Below are 12,508 nucleotides of genomic sequence, written 5' to 3'. Positions count from 1 at the left end.
GGGCTCAATGTTCTATACTGCACTGTGCCTCAGAGGCCTACCAGGCAGGACGTGTGTTTGGCTTACATGCATAGCAGTGTTTTCCCTACCATTGCCTTGGGGGGCGGGTCGCCCAACGGAACCCCCCGCCCCCCCAAGAAAGAGGAACTATTACAGACGTAGACACCAAACATCTGACAAGTCGGCTAAAATATCCGCTTTTTTAAAAATGCACCCAACCCGAATCTAGCGAGTGGCAAGCCCATGGGCTCGTTGGTAACGTTAGTCCGCCAGTAGTCTCGCATAGCCAAACCTATCTCTCCACACTTCGCTTCGCGCTGGACACACTCGCACACTCGCGTATAAGATTGTGCGCGAATGTGTGTGCGCGCGACGCGAGAGAGTTTTTGCAGGGTGAGATGTCTGCAGATGAAAGTAAGCAAGTTGAAACGTTAGCAAATATAATTGCCGAGTGTTCTAACAGAGCAAGTTGGTTCAAATTGGTCGTTATTATTACGACTAGAAAGTGTCTGATTATAGTTCCATGGTATGTAAATAGTGTCAAAGAACTAGCAAGCTAACTAGCTAGCTCAGAGGTGATGAGATGAGCTAGTCTGCTGCACACATGCCAGCTAAAGAGCTAACTGGATGCACTTTATTATTTTACTTAAAATAGATATACTATTGTCGTATATTTTTACACATATAACACACATAACACGGATATATAGCTTTATAAAGGGTTGACCTCTCTTGAGGGCCTACAAGGGCATTTAGGCCCTTCCTCTGAGACAAGGAGGTTTGGCGACAGATGGTCAGACACGCACGCACACGCGCACACACACACACACACACACACACACACACAAAGGGTAAAGACCAATCGATCAGCTCCTTACTAGGGCAGAGGCCGAGGAGGAAGGATCACGATTGGCCAAGAAGCATTGAACATACTGTGATGTGGTTGGCTCAAATGTGAGCTGGGACCGGTATAAAACCTGAAGAGACAGCAAGGATCACTCTCTTTTGTTGCTCGGACCCCGACCTGACTGTTTGTGTGTAACCTGATCCTGTCTTTTTTGAATAAATAGTCTTAACTTTGTTCAGGACTTTTTCCCTCATTTTTGATCACCAAACAAAGAAAATATTCTACATATGTGGCGAGCCTTATGGGAGATGAAAAATAGCCATTCGAATTACTGTCATTTTTTACATCTCTTCAATTCAGCATAGAGGTAAGTCTTCTGCTGAATACCCCTCCCTTGTTGGATTTTCGCCAGGACAAGGCGGAGCTGTGCAAAATTGACTGTGTATATCAGATGAGCTATATTTAAAAGAATCTTGATGTGTTGAAGTATATGATTGGGTAGGGGTTAGACAAAGAGCCGGGTTGTGAAGCCTGTATTTGTAAATACGTTTTAATTGTACGATACTTTATCGTGTGTGTGGTATAACAGGAAGACGTACTGTTATAGGGTCCTTTGTGAAGGCCTTGCCGACAGAAAATTAACCTGAGACGTTGGGTTGATGGGTTGGCAATATTAAGTATTTTGTGAATATAAGTGTGTTGGATCAGAACAGAGTCTGATCAATTGTGTTATTGTATGGAATCTGAATTCCTAGTTTGAAAGAGCATAGTCCGTGTTTGTGAGCAGGAAATAGCTCTATTCTAAGATACACATTGTTCATTTACTTGAGAACACGGAGAAAAAACGTGGAGAGCATGAGCATTGGAGAATATTAGAATGAGATTACATTTGTAAGTAAGAGCAGTATTTGAAGCAGATTAAGAAATCAATTCTTCAGAACTGTGGCCAGAAGTGTGTCTTAGACGCCATTAGCAATCCTTTGTCCTTTGTCAGCGAGCAGAAACACGCGCGCAGACACGTGGACACACAGGGCCTTTAGAAATCTCTGTGAAGAGACTGTAGAAAGCATACACATTGTATGAGTATTTGAATAAGATTTAGCTCGGTAACTAATAGTTAAATTGCATTGAAAGATAATCTTGAAATTGCTGTGTCGTGGAAAATAACATTATTGTGGAAAGCAATGTTATGTTGTAAAGATTAATCTAAGGGTCCACAGCGGTTTTCTTCAGAGGCGGTAAGTAAGACAAAGGATTGTTAAATTGCCTTCTCCCCCCTTTGTCCTCCATTTTTTCAAATACACACGCGCACAATAGGCTATAGTATCGTACATGCAGCAGAAAGCCCTTGTAGACAAAAGGGAAGCTGAGTTTGATTGATTTCATTACTCATCTCTTAAAGATAAAGATAAATCCATACACATAGATTGTTTGTTAAAAGTAAAAGATAGATTGTGAGTTTTAGGTAAGATTAAAAGATAGAGTCGTTCTGTGAGATAGAGCTGTTGGCTGCCGGCGCCATCTGCTGGCCAAAACACGATAAGACATTGTCCGTTGCTTGCCGCCATCTAGTGGACGGAACACGATAAGACATTTTCAGTTGTTTGCTGCCATCTGGTGGACGGAACACGATAAGACATTTTGGAACACTGGTCCTCAGTGCATCCATCTGATATGATCCATCTGAGGTCGATGAAATAGTCCTTTACAATAATAAATGGATGGTTATAAATGATTGTAATATATTACATTACTTCAATTAATTTAATTAATTACAAATTGATTGAATTAATTATTCAGATCATTTCATTTTCTGTTTTCACAAAACTTTGATCAATTGGTTTATAATAGTCCAATGATAACGTTTTCTTTCACAGGTTTACATCAATGAAGTGTCAATGACTAAGTCTAATTAATTATGCATTCCTTTCAAATAACAAGTCGATTTCTTTACAGGTTGTAATTAATATTCGTGTTTTACATCTTTTTATTTCAAGTTAAGTTCTTTTTCACAGTTTTTGATTAAAGAATAGCAGAACAGTTTCTATCTGAGGATTGATCAATCAAGGGGTTGTGGATCAGAAAGACTTAGAGCGTGACCTGCCTTTGTAATTTGATAATTGTGTTGAACAGCCTTTGTAGTTTAATAATTAAGTTGACCTGAACTATAATTAGTATTGATTGAGCAATTAAGTGACACACATTCATACACAATAAGGGAAAAACATTTAGATTAAAACACACACACATAGATTACATTTAAGTCAATAATACACAATACCACTGAAAACGATCCGTTGTTCTGAATTGTAGTGTTCTGTGTAGACAGTTGACACAGTTAAAAGTTGGACTAGCATCTGTTTAGCAGATACGGCAACAGAAGGTGGGTTGTAAGACAAGTACACCTTATAGCATACTTTCAGCATATTGAGCAGTATAAATCAATCAGCTTAACATGGGAGCCGCATCCACTAAAATTGTAACGGCTGTTACCACAGCTAGTGGAATATTGGCAACTTTATCCCCTGTGGCTATAGTGGAAAAAATGAATCCTCTTGTTAAAGAAATTAGCAAAATGTCAACGAAATGGAATATTCGTTGGGCAGACATTGAACAACCATGGCCAGAAGAAGGCACCTTTGACTTACAATTAATTGCAACATTGGAGATACTTATCAATGTACACAAGGCAAATCAGAAAGGGAAAAATAGGTCAGAGAAACGCAAGTTAGAATTAGACATCTTAGACCTCTTTAAGGTAGAGGGGCAGAAAGTAGCATTAGCTTGGAATGAGAAAACAGCTCACATGGATCCAGAAAAAAGAGATGAATTGGCCAAAGCAATGGAAGAGAAAGTGAACATTCCATTCTCACACACAGCTCCAATCTCCAGTCCTCCTCCCTATGCCAAGAGACTGGAGGACAATTCTCAGCGGATCTACCCTCAGGTCCCTGTCCTAAGTACGAACGGAGCCTTCACTATCCAAGATGAGGATGAAAATGTACTAGAGAGGGGAAGAGCGAAAGTGACCGTGGACTTCGAACCAGAGAACAGGTCAGGTGCCAAACAGAAGAAGAAGAAGGAGCCGAGGGGAAAAGGGGACGACAGGAGGGACAAGACGGATGACAGTGAAGATGGCAGTGGAGGTGATAGCGAAGATTCAAGTGATGACAACAATGCACAAGGAGGCTACAGTGCTCAGATGAGAAAACTAATAGCCAGGGCCGAAAAGCAGGGAGGGGAAATGCGCTATAAGAAGGGAAAAGAAGAAAATAGTTCTGAAGATGAGCAGAAGTCTCTGAAGGTAGGGAAGAGAAAAGAGAGCTTAAAGCAAAAGAAGAAGAAGCTGCAGGAAGAGAGGGAGGAAGAGGAGGAAGAAAGGAGGGCAAGAAAACTCCATGCGAGAATCCTAAGAGAGGAAGAAGACTACAGACAACAGATGCAGGACCTAGAAGTAGAGAGAGAAACGCATCGTCAATCTCGAGCGACATCATCACATACATCCCGGTTGAACTCCCCAAGGTCCGGAGCGACACCAAGGCGGGACGTAAAAACGGAGCCACTAGTAAGCGATTATGACCTAAGGCCCTCTGCGGGGAACAGGGGGAGGGCACCGGAAGAAGAGGCAATTCAGGGGAACTTCCCGGTGCTGATTCGAGGTAACCAGATGGAATATCGTCCTTGGAATCATACAGATCTGTCAGAAGTGATAGAAAAACTCCCAGTCCTGGAAGATGGTGGCCACCCCTGGACGACGCAAGTCGACGTGAGATTGACAGGAACGCACGCTGCGATGGGAGACCTGAAAAGACTCTTAGCTACCATTACAGGATTGGACACCATGCAGGAAATATTGATGAAGGCAGGACTTCATAGATATATCGATACATCCGTTTATGACCCAGAGCTCTTCGCAGCAAACAGAGGCAAGCTGTGGAAGGCAATCAGAGAAACATACCCTACTCACATTCACCCAGACAATGTCATTGTGAAGCCACTGGGGGGAGATGAAAATCCCAGGGGTTTTGTTGCCCGTGTGCACTCTCAATGGAGAAGTGTGACAGGGAAGGATGCCGAAGATAACCCGTTAGAAAAAGCCATAATCAGGGAAAAGATTCAACAAGGTCTCCCTACCCCAGTTAAGAACAAGTTAGCAGAAGTGGTGGGTCTACGACACATGAGCAAGGCTGTTTATATAGACAACATAGCACACCAAGTAGAATTATTTAGAAAGAAGATTCAGACACAGAAGGCACAAGACGAAGACTCACTCAGAAAACTAACTCAAGTGCAATTGACTGAAGGCAAGAAAACCAGAGAGAGAGTGCAGACTATAGCCCTACAGGTCCCATCTCAGCCACAGCAACTGCAAACTGTCCCTCCCCAGTCATACCCACAGGGGCCACAAGGGGGGTATCCATACCCACAGGGGCCACCAGGGGTGCAAGTGGTTCCATACCAGCCATACAACCAGCCTGGCCAAGGACCACCACAAGAGGGATGGACCGCAGCAGGGAGGAAGATGCTAGGACCATGTTTCCAATGCGGCCAGTATGGACACTTAAAACGTACCTGCTTTAAGAAGAACCAGGGGGGCGCAGGGGGGAAACAAAAAGGAGGATATAGGCCCCCTGCTACACCGGCTCCAGGAGTGGTGAACCCCTACGGAGGCCCAGCAGCAGGGCTATAGGGGTGCCCAGAAGATCCGAGAGGGGGGTGCCAGCTGGTGGTGACAAACAGGCCTGAAGATGAACCTACAATATGGGTGTCGGTCAACCAACGTCCATTAGAATTGATGGTGGACAGTGGAGCAGCCTACACCTGTCTGAAGCCTGAAGACGCCACGCACCTTCCTATGTCTGGGAAATATGTGAAGACAATCGGATTCGAGGGAATTAAACAGCTGATCCCTACCACTGAGCTTGTAAGCTTAGAGTACAAAGGACAGAGAGCAGATCTGTCAATACTTGTATCAGAACACACGCCAATAGGGCTACTAGGGAGAGATGCACTATGCCAATTGAATTGTACAGTGAAATGCACACCTGACGGCTGTCAGGTGACAGTGCCACAAGAGAACAGACAGCTGTCTGTCATGATGGACAACAACGCATCTATGGTATATTGGGTGGGAGGGCTTAGCCCAGACCTAATGGAACCAGCAAGGATGTGGGACAATTATATCCTGGCACACATGTCAGAGGCCAGAAGGCCTACTGATCCATTGCATTGTACACTCCAGTATTTTAGAGAAGTTGCAGATGCAACCCCAGATGAGTGGCTGAAGCATCAGCCAAAACAGGTACAGCTTAGTACAAGTTGTATAATCCTAGGCCCTCAGGGAGTGGCTATGAAGATAAACAGTGACACTTATCTAGATCAGGAGCATAAGATTGAGGGTAGCATCCCTCATGTGACACTTATGATATCTGAACACTATAAACAGAAGCATTTAGGGGCAATGATGGCAGACTCAGAAAAAGCCAGATTTGTAACGACAAAAGAAAACCCTGCTATCTGGAGGAGCATTGATGGACAGTTCACAAAACTGATGATCTCTGCTCAAGGAATAGGACATCCGCAGACTGTGAAGCTAATGAACCAGCTAATCCTTCCTGTACAAGCTGAAAGAGACCTCAGAGAAGAAATGATGCAGAATGTGCCAGCCGACCTGTGGGCAAAGAACAGTACAGACATTGGATTTGTGAAATCAGCTCGTCCATTGAGAGTTGAACTCATACCAGGTGCAGAACCCCCTTGGAAAAATCAATACCCATTGAAACAAGAAGCAATTGATGGAATTGAGCCACAGATCAAAGGACTGTTAGAGGCAGGAGTCCTGAAGATAACTCAATATCCGTTAAGCAATACACCTCTTCTGCCAGTGACGAAACCTGATGGTTCATATCGTCTGGTACATGACCTACGGGCTGTGAATGAGGTAGTTGTCAGCTATCCAGCTGAAGTTCCTGATCCTCATGTGCTGTTGACTCAGATTCCATCTACAGCCAAAGTGTTTACAGTGATTGATTTATGCGGGGCTTTCTTTTCTATACCTCTGAGTGTAGAAAGTCAAGGGTTATTTGGGTTTACCTACAAAGGTCAGCATTATCAATATACCAGAATGCCACAGGGGTACAAACACAGTCCTCATGTTTTTAATCAGGTCTTGAAGGAGGACTTAGACGGGTTAGAGCAGATGATAAGTAGTACTGCCATTCAGTACATGGATGACATACTCCTTTGTGCCCCAGATGAAGAAACATGTCACAGGGATTCCGTTAAACTGTTGAAGGTTTTGGCGGAGAAGGGACACAAGGTGTCTAAAAAGAAGCTACAGTATTGTCAGGAAAAGGTAACTTACTTAGGACAATCCATTACACAGGGACATCGCAGTGTCACTAATGAACATTTGGAAGCTATTCAGAAGGCTCCAAAACCACGAACGGTTAGGGAAATGATGATGTTTTTGGGCATTACTGGGTATAGTTCAGCATGGGTGGAGGATTACACTAGACTAGTCGCTCCATTGAGGGGGATGATTAAGGAAACAGGTAGTGATAACCTCCAATGTTGCATTACTTGGACAAGGGAAGCTGATTTGGCGTTTGAGACAATTAAACACAAATTGCAAGAAGCGCCAGCTTTAGCGCTTCCAGATTATTCCAAAGAATTTGGATTGTATGTTTCTTCTTCAGCCGAGGGGAAGTATGCCTGCGCTGTTCTTACGCAACCAACAGGCATTGGACCTAGTCCACAGCCCATAGCCTATTATTCTGTCGCATATTCAGAGTTAGAAATGGGTTTCGCGCCATGCTACAGAGCAATGGCCGGGGCATATCTTATGTACGAGAAGGCAACAACCTTAACAATGGGGTACCCAATTACCATTCTCTGCCACCACAGTCTAAGGAACCTCTTGAATCAAGGCAAGTACACTTTGACGATGCCTAGGATTAGGGATTATTACAGGATGTTGGAAAGGGAAGATGTAACATTACTAAGATGTAACACACTTAACCCAGCAGAGACCTTGCCAACCCCAGAAGATGGGGAACCACACGATTGTGTGAAGGAAGCTACGAGGTACTCTAAGCTTAGAGCAGATCTACTAGCTTTGCCTTTAAAGGAAGCTGACGTTGAGTATTGGACTGATGGATCTTGTTACCGGGTAGGAGAAAATGTACGTGCTGGGTATGCCATAGTCCGATCCCAAAATTCGGAGTTCATTGTGGAACAAGCCGAGGCTGTTCCTCAGCCTTGTTCAGCTCAGTTGGCTGAATTGATTGCCCTCACAGAAGCATGCAACTTGGGAACCGGACAAAGAGTGACAGTGTACACCGACTCTGCCTATGCCCACAATGTGTGTCATTTACATGGAGCTGTATGGAAGGGACGGGGTTTTAAGAAAACTGATGGTTCGCCTATTCAGCACCACGCTCAAATCATGAAGCTGTTACAAGCCATGATGAAACCAAGGGAATTAGCCATAGTGAAGTGTGCCGCACACAGATCTGACTCATCACATGTCACACAAGGTAACAGGGCTGCAGATGATGCAGCCAAAGCTATTACAGGAGCAGACAAAGCAGGTAAAGTTCTGCTGGTCACACATGAAGCACAGTTACAGGGCATGGTCACGCTTGAGGATTTGTTGATGTTACAGAGTGAGGCAAATGCGCTAGACAAAAACCTATGGTTAACAAGGGGAGCTAGTCAGGATGACACAGGTCTATGGAGAAATCATGAGGGACTGGTTGTGGCACCCCCAGATTTATTAGGCATGCTGATACAGGAAGCCCATGGATTAGCACATGTGTCCAGGGGGGAGGTAAGACGCAAGATCACCAAGGAATATGGTTTTTGGGCTCCATATTTGTTGGAACAAATAGACCATATCCTTGGTCAATGTGTGGTCTGTTTGAAAAACAATATCAGACCTGGAATACCAGTGGGAACTGGGCATATCCCTACCCCAAACGGGCCAATGAAACATTTGGTGATTGACTATGTGGACATGGTTCGTCCTGTGGCAGGATACAGGTACATGCTAGTTGTAGTAGACAGGTTCAGCAGATGGGTAGAAGCTTGCCCCACTCGAAGAAAGGATGCTCAGTCTGTAGCAAAGTTCCTATGCAGGGAATTCATACCTAGGTTTGGAATTCCAGATAGGATATCGTCAGACAATGGTAAGGAATTTGTGGATAAGACGGTAAAGCTTATACTACAAAAGTTGGGAATCAAGCAGAGATTTGGGTGTATTTACTCACCTCAAAGCCAGGGGATGGTAGAGAGGATGAACGGGGTCCTTAAGAACCGTCTTTCTAAGGTCTGTAAGCATACAGGTCTTAATTGGGTGGAAGGACTCCCTCTTGCATTGATGGCCTGTCGTTCCAGTGAGATTCGAGGGCTGCACTTGACTCCCCATGAACTGGCTATGGGGAGAATAATGACAGCTCCCTGTGCACGAACCAGTGGGAAAGGGCCAAGTTTGGCTCTCTTGGAGAGTGACATGAAAGCCTATGTACAGTACATGACTAACCGGCAAAAGAGTATCTCTTCTTATGTGCTCCACAAACAGGAACGTGAAGAGGAGGTGAACGCACAGGAGAGGAAGGACGCGTTGCAACCGGGTGACAAAGTATACGTGAAGGTCTACAGACGGAAGTGGCATGAGGCTCGACGGGAAGGACCATACGAGGTCGTTCGGTGCACTGGGACTGCCATCCAAATCAAGGGGTCCCCCACCTGGTATCACGTTCATCACTGCATCAAGGCACCCAATGAGGACGATGAGGGAGAGCCTCAGCAGGATGGTGAGGAGACCCCTGGGGACGAGGAAGTCCACAGCTTGGACATCCAGGCTGACGAAGATGTTGGTGAGTATCTGCGCCGTGATGCAGATGATGCCGGGGGCCTCGTCCCAGACCCTGTCCAGCCCAGAGATGAGTGGGCCAATGGAGATCGTGAAGGATCCAGTGACTGCGACACCCCTCTTGGGGGTTCTACCAAGCCTGGTGTTGCCCCTGTTGTCACCCCTTCCGACCCTGACAATGCTCCAGACGGAGATGTCAGCAACCCGGGCGGCTGCCCGGACCAAGGTACCATTGAGAGACACAGACCTGTCAGTGATACACCCCAACCAGACAGACCCCGTAATACACCAAGGCCAATTAGGAGGAAACTCAAGCCATGCCGTTTCAGAGACTAATATACCCCTTAGTGTTCCTACCCCATTGACTTCCTTGGACAATGCTACACTTCACTCACACACTGTTATGCCTGGACGTCAGAGAAGAATGATCACATTAGGTAGAGCTTTTATTTGCCCACATTCACGTTGTACTGTTGATGATTGTTTGATCTATGCCTCGACTGAAGCGGCTGAGTGGTATTTACTGGATGCCAGATATATTACACTTACACAGCAGTTAATGTCAACACTTGTGACATTAACTAATGCTGACAATGAGGTGAACTCGTATTGGTGTGCTAGACGTAATATCGGTGAACAGGTGTTTGACAAATCCAACAATTTCAAGGACAAAGTTTGTAGTAACATTCCTGACTTTCCACACCACTTTTTGTTGGACTGTAAGGAATTTGTGCATGAATATGTTCACGATGAGTTACCAGGAAAGGTTAAAAATGTTGACGATTATTTGTTGTATGATTCTAATCAACTGGGGACACGGTCCCACCCTAATTCTGCCACTAGTATCATGAAAGATTTTGCTTCAAAAATGAATTATTCTGATTGCTGGATTTGTCAACAGGTCCCTGTAAGTGCGTCTGCTCCTATGTTTTTCCCCATACCGTTAACTAAAGCAGAATGGCTTCATTATAATTGGCAGGGTTTAGCCCCATTTGTTTTACAGGGCAAGAACCAGAGCTCTTCTTGTCAGCCCAGCACGATTCTGGTTCCTTTAAATTCTTCCTATGCAGGTGTGGATATTGGTGTGTTGGAACGTCTGACAGCAGCAGTTAACAAACACCATAGGCCTAGCGGTGTGGGGAAGGTTATTATTGATAGGCTTACACATTTGTCACAACCAACAGGTCCGAAGAAGATATATATTATCCAAGCTATGTTCGTTCAATTGAATGGTACTGCATTGAGTCCTCATCTGTCATGTTCTGGGAGTGTGACTTCTACACGGTGGAGAGGTTCAGTTGTTATTTCTGGATTGAAATGTAAAGTTGTTGATTGTGCTATGGTGCCTCAAATGAAATTACATGATACCAATACTACCAGACGGCAGAAAGGCACCACGCAGCTTAAAGTCATGTCTCTCGTAAATATTACAACCTGTATTGACATTCAATCTCGGCCCAAGGGCAGCGCGGTTCGTCAGCTAGGGGCCGCGTCTTGTATAGGTGGTGTCATTTTCTCGTATCCTGGTAAGGAGCTTCAACTCCCGGAGGGTGTGTTTCTTGTGTGTGATAATGATGCATTCTCTAAGCTTCCTGCTTCGAGTGAGGGTGTTTGTTATTTGGCTCATCTGATACCTTTGATTAGGAAAGTTACTCGGGAGGAGATGTCTGTACTTCACCAACAAGCAACCCATCGTAGTCGTAGGGCGTTATCTACCGCTCAGAAGTTTTTTGGCCTAATATTCCCAAGTTATGGTGTCTACAACTCTCAGACTGAATTAAGTGCCCTATCATCCGTTCTTGAAAAACACATTAATGCTTCGGATGCTGTAGTATCTGCCCTGGCTACTGAATTGACTGAAACTAAGAATGTAGCTCTCCAAAATAGAATGGCTTTGGACATTATTTTGGCCAGTCAGGGTGGTACTTGTGCTTTGATAGGCGGTGAATGCTGCAGTTATATTTCGGATTCTGGTAACGCTTTGCATGATTTTCATGAATCTAACAAGAAGGGTGTAGAGGATTTACATAAAGAACACGGTTGGAATATGTTAGATTTCTTTGATTCTGCTTTTTCAGGTATTGGTAATATGATCAGGTCCGTCGCTATTATTTTTGTTGTCATTATCATCTGTATTATGTTACTTGGTATTTTAATCAAATGTTGTGGAAAGTGTATTTCTGATGTTCCTATTAATGCTTTAATGTTGACCAACATAGCTGATGAGCAAAAGCTGGATTCTGTTTTGCTTTCTGATTTTGTTTCCTCCTTTGATGATTTGTTTATTAAGTGATGTTTTGTGATTATTTGCTTCGGTTACTGTTTGTTTCTTTCTATATCATGTGATTGATGTCAGTTGAGAAGTGATGTGGTGGTTATGCAAAGATAGGAAAGAGGTTCTGTTCCTAGCGCAACGAAGAAAAAGCTCTTGACTAGGAAAGGATATCAATCTGAGACAGCGGTAAAGGCTGTTCTCCAACTGGGTTCACGTGCTAGTAACCTCTGTCCCTGGCGCTTCAAGGACAAAGAAAACATCGGTCGTTGGAAGTTTCTATATTGATTTGTGCATGATGGACTGTATTTAGTTTAATTGTGATTGTTATTTTCAAAATTCTTTTTATTATTGGTTGGTTTCTATTTTTTGCATGATATCTTTGGGTTCTTAATACTGGTCCTGGGTTGGTCTGTATTATTGTGCTTCTTGTGTTAGGTGTTGATATGGTTTTTCTGTCTGTTGTTGTTATTTTTTATTTTTTATTTTCTTAGCTGCGATATGTGAGGTTTGT

This window comes from Nansenia antarctica (genome assembly GCF_963989245.1).
Source record: "Nansenia antarctica genome assembly, chromosome: 14".
In the NCBI taxonomy this organism is placed as follows: Eukaryota; Metazoa; Chordata; class Actinopteri; order Argentiniformes; family Microstomatidae; genus Nansenia; species Nansenia antarctica.
This window is presented reverse-complemented; position numbering follows the sequence as displayed.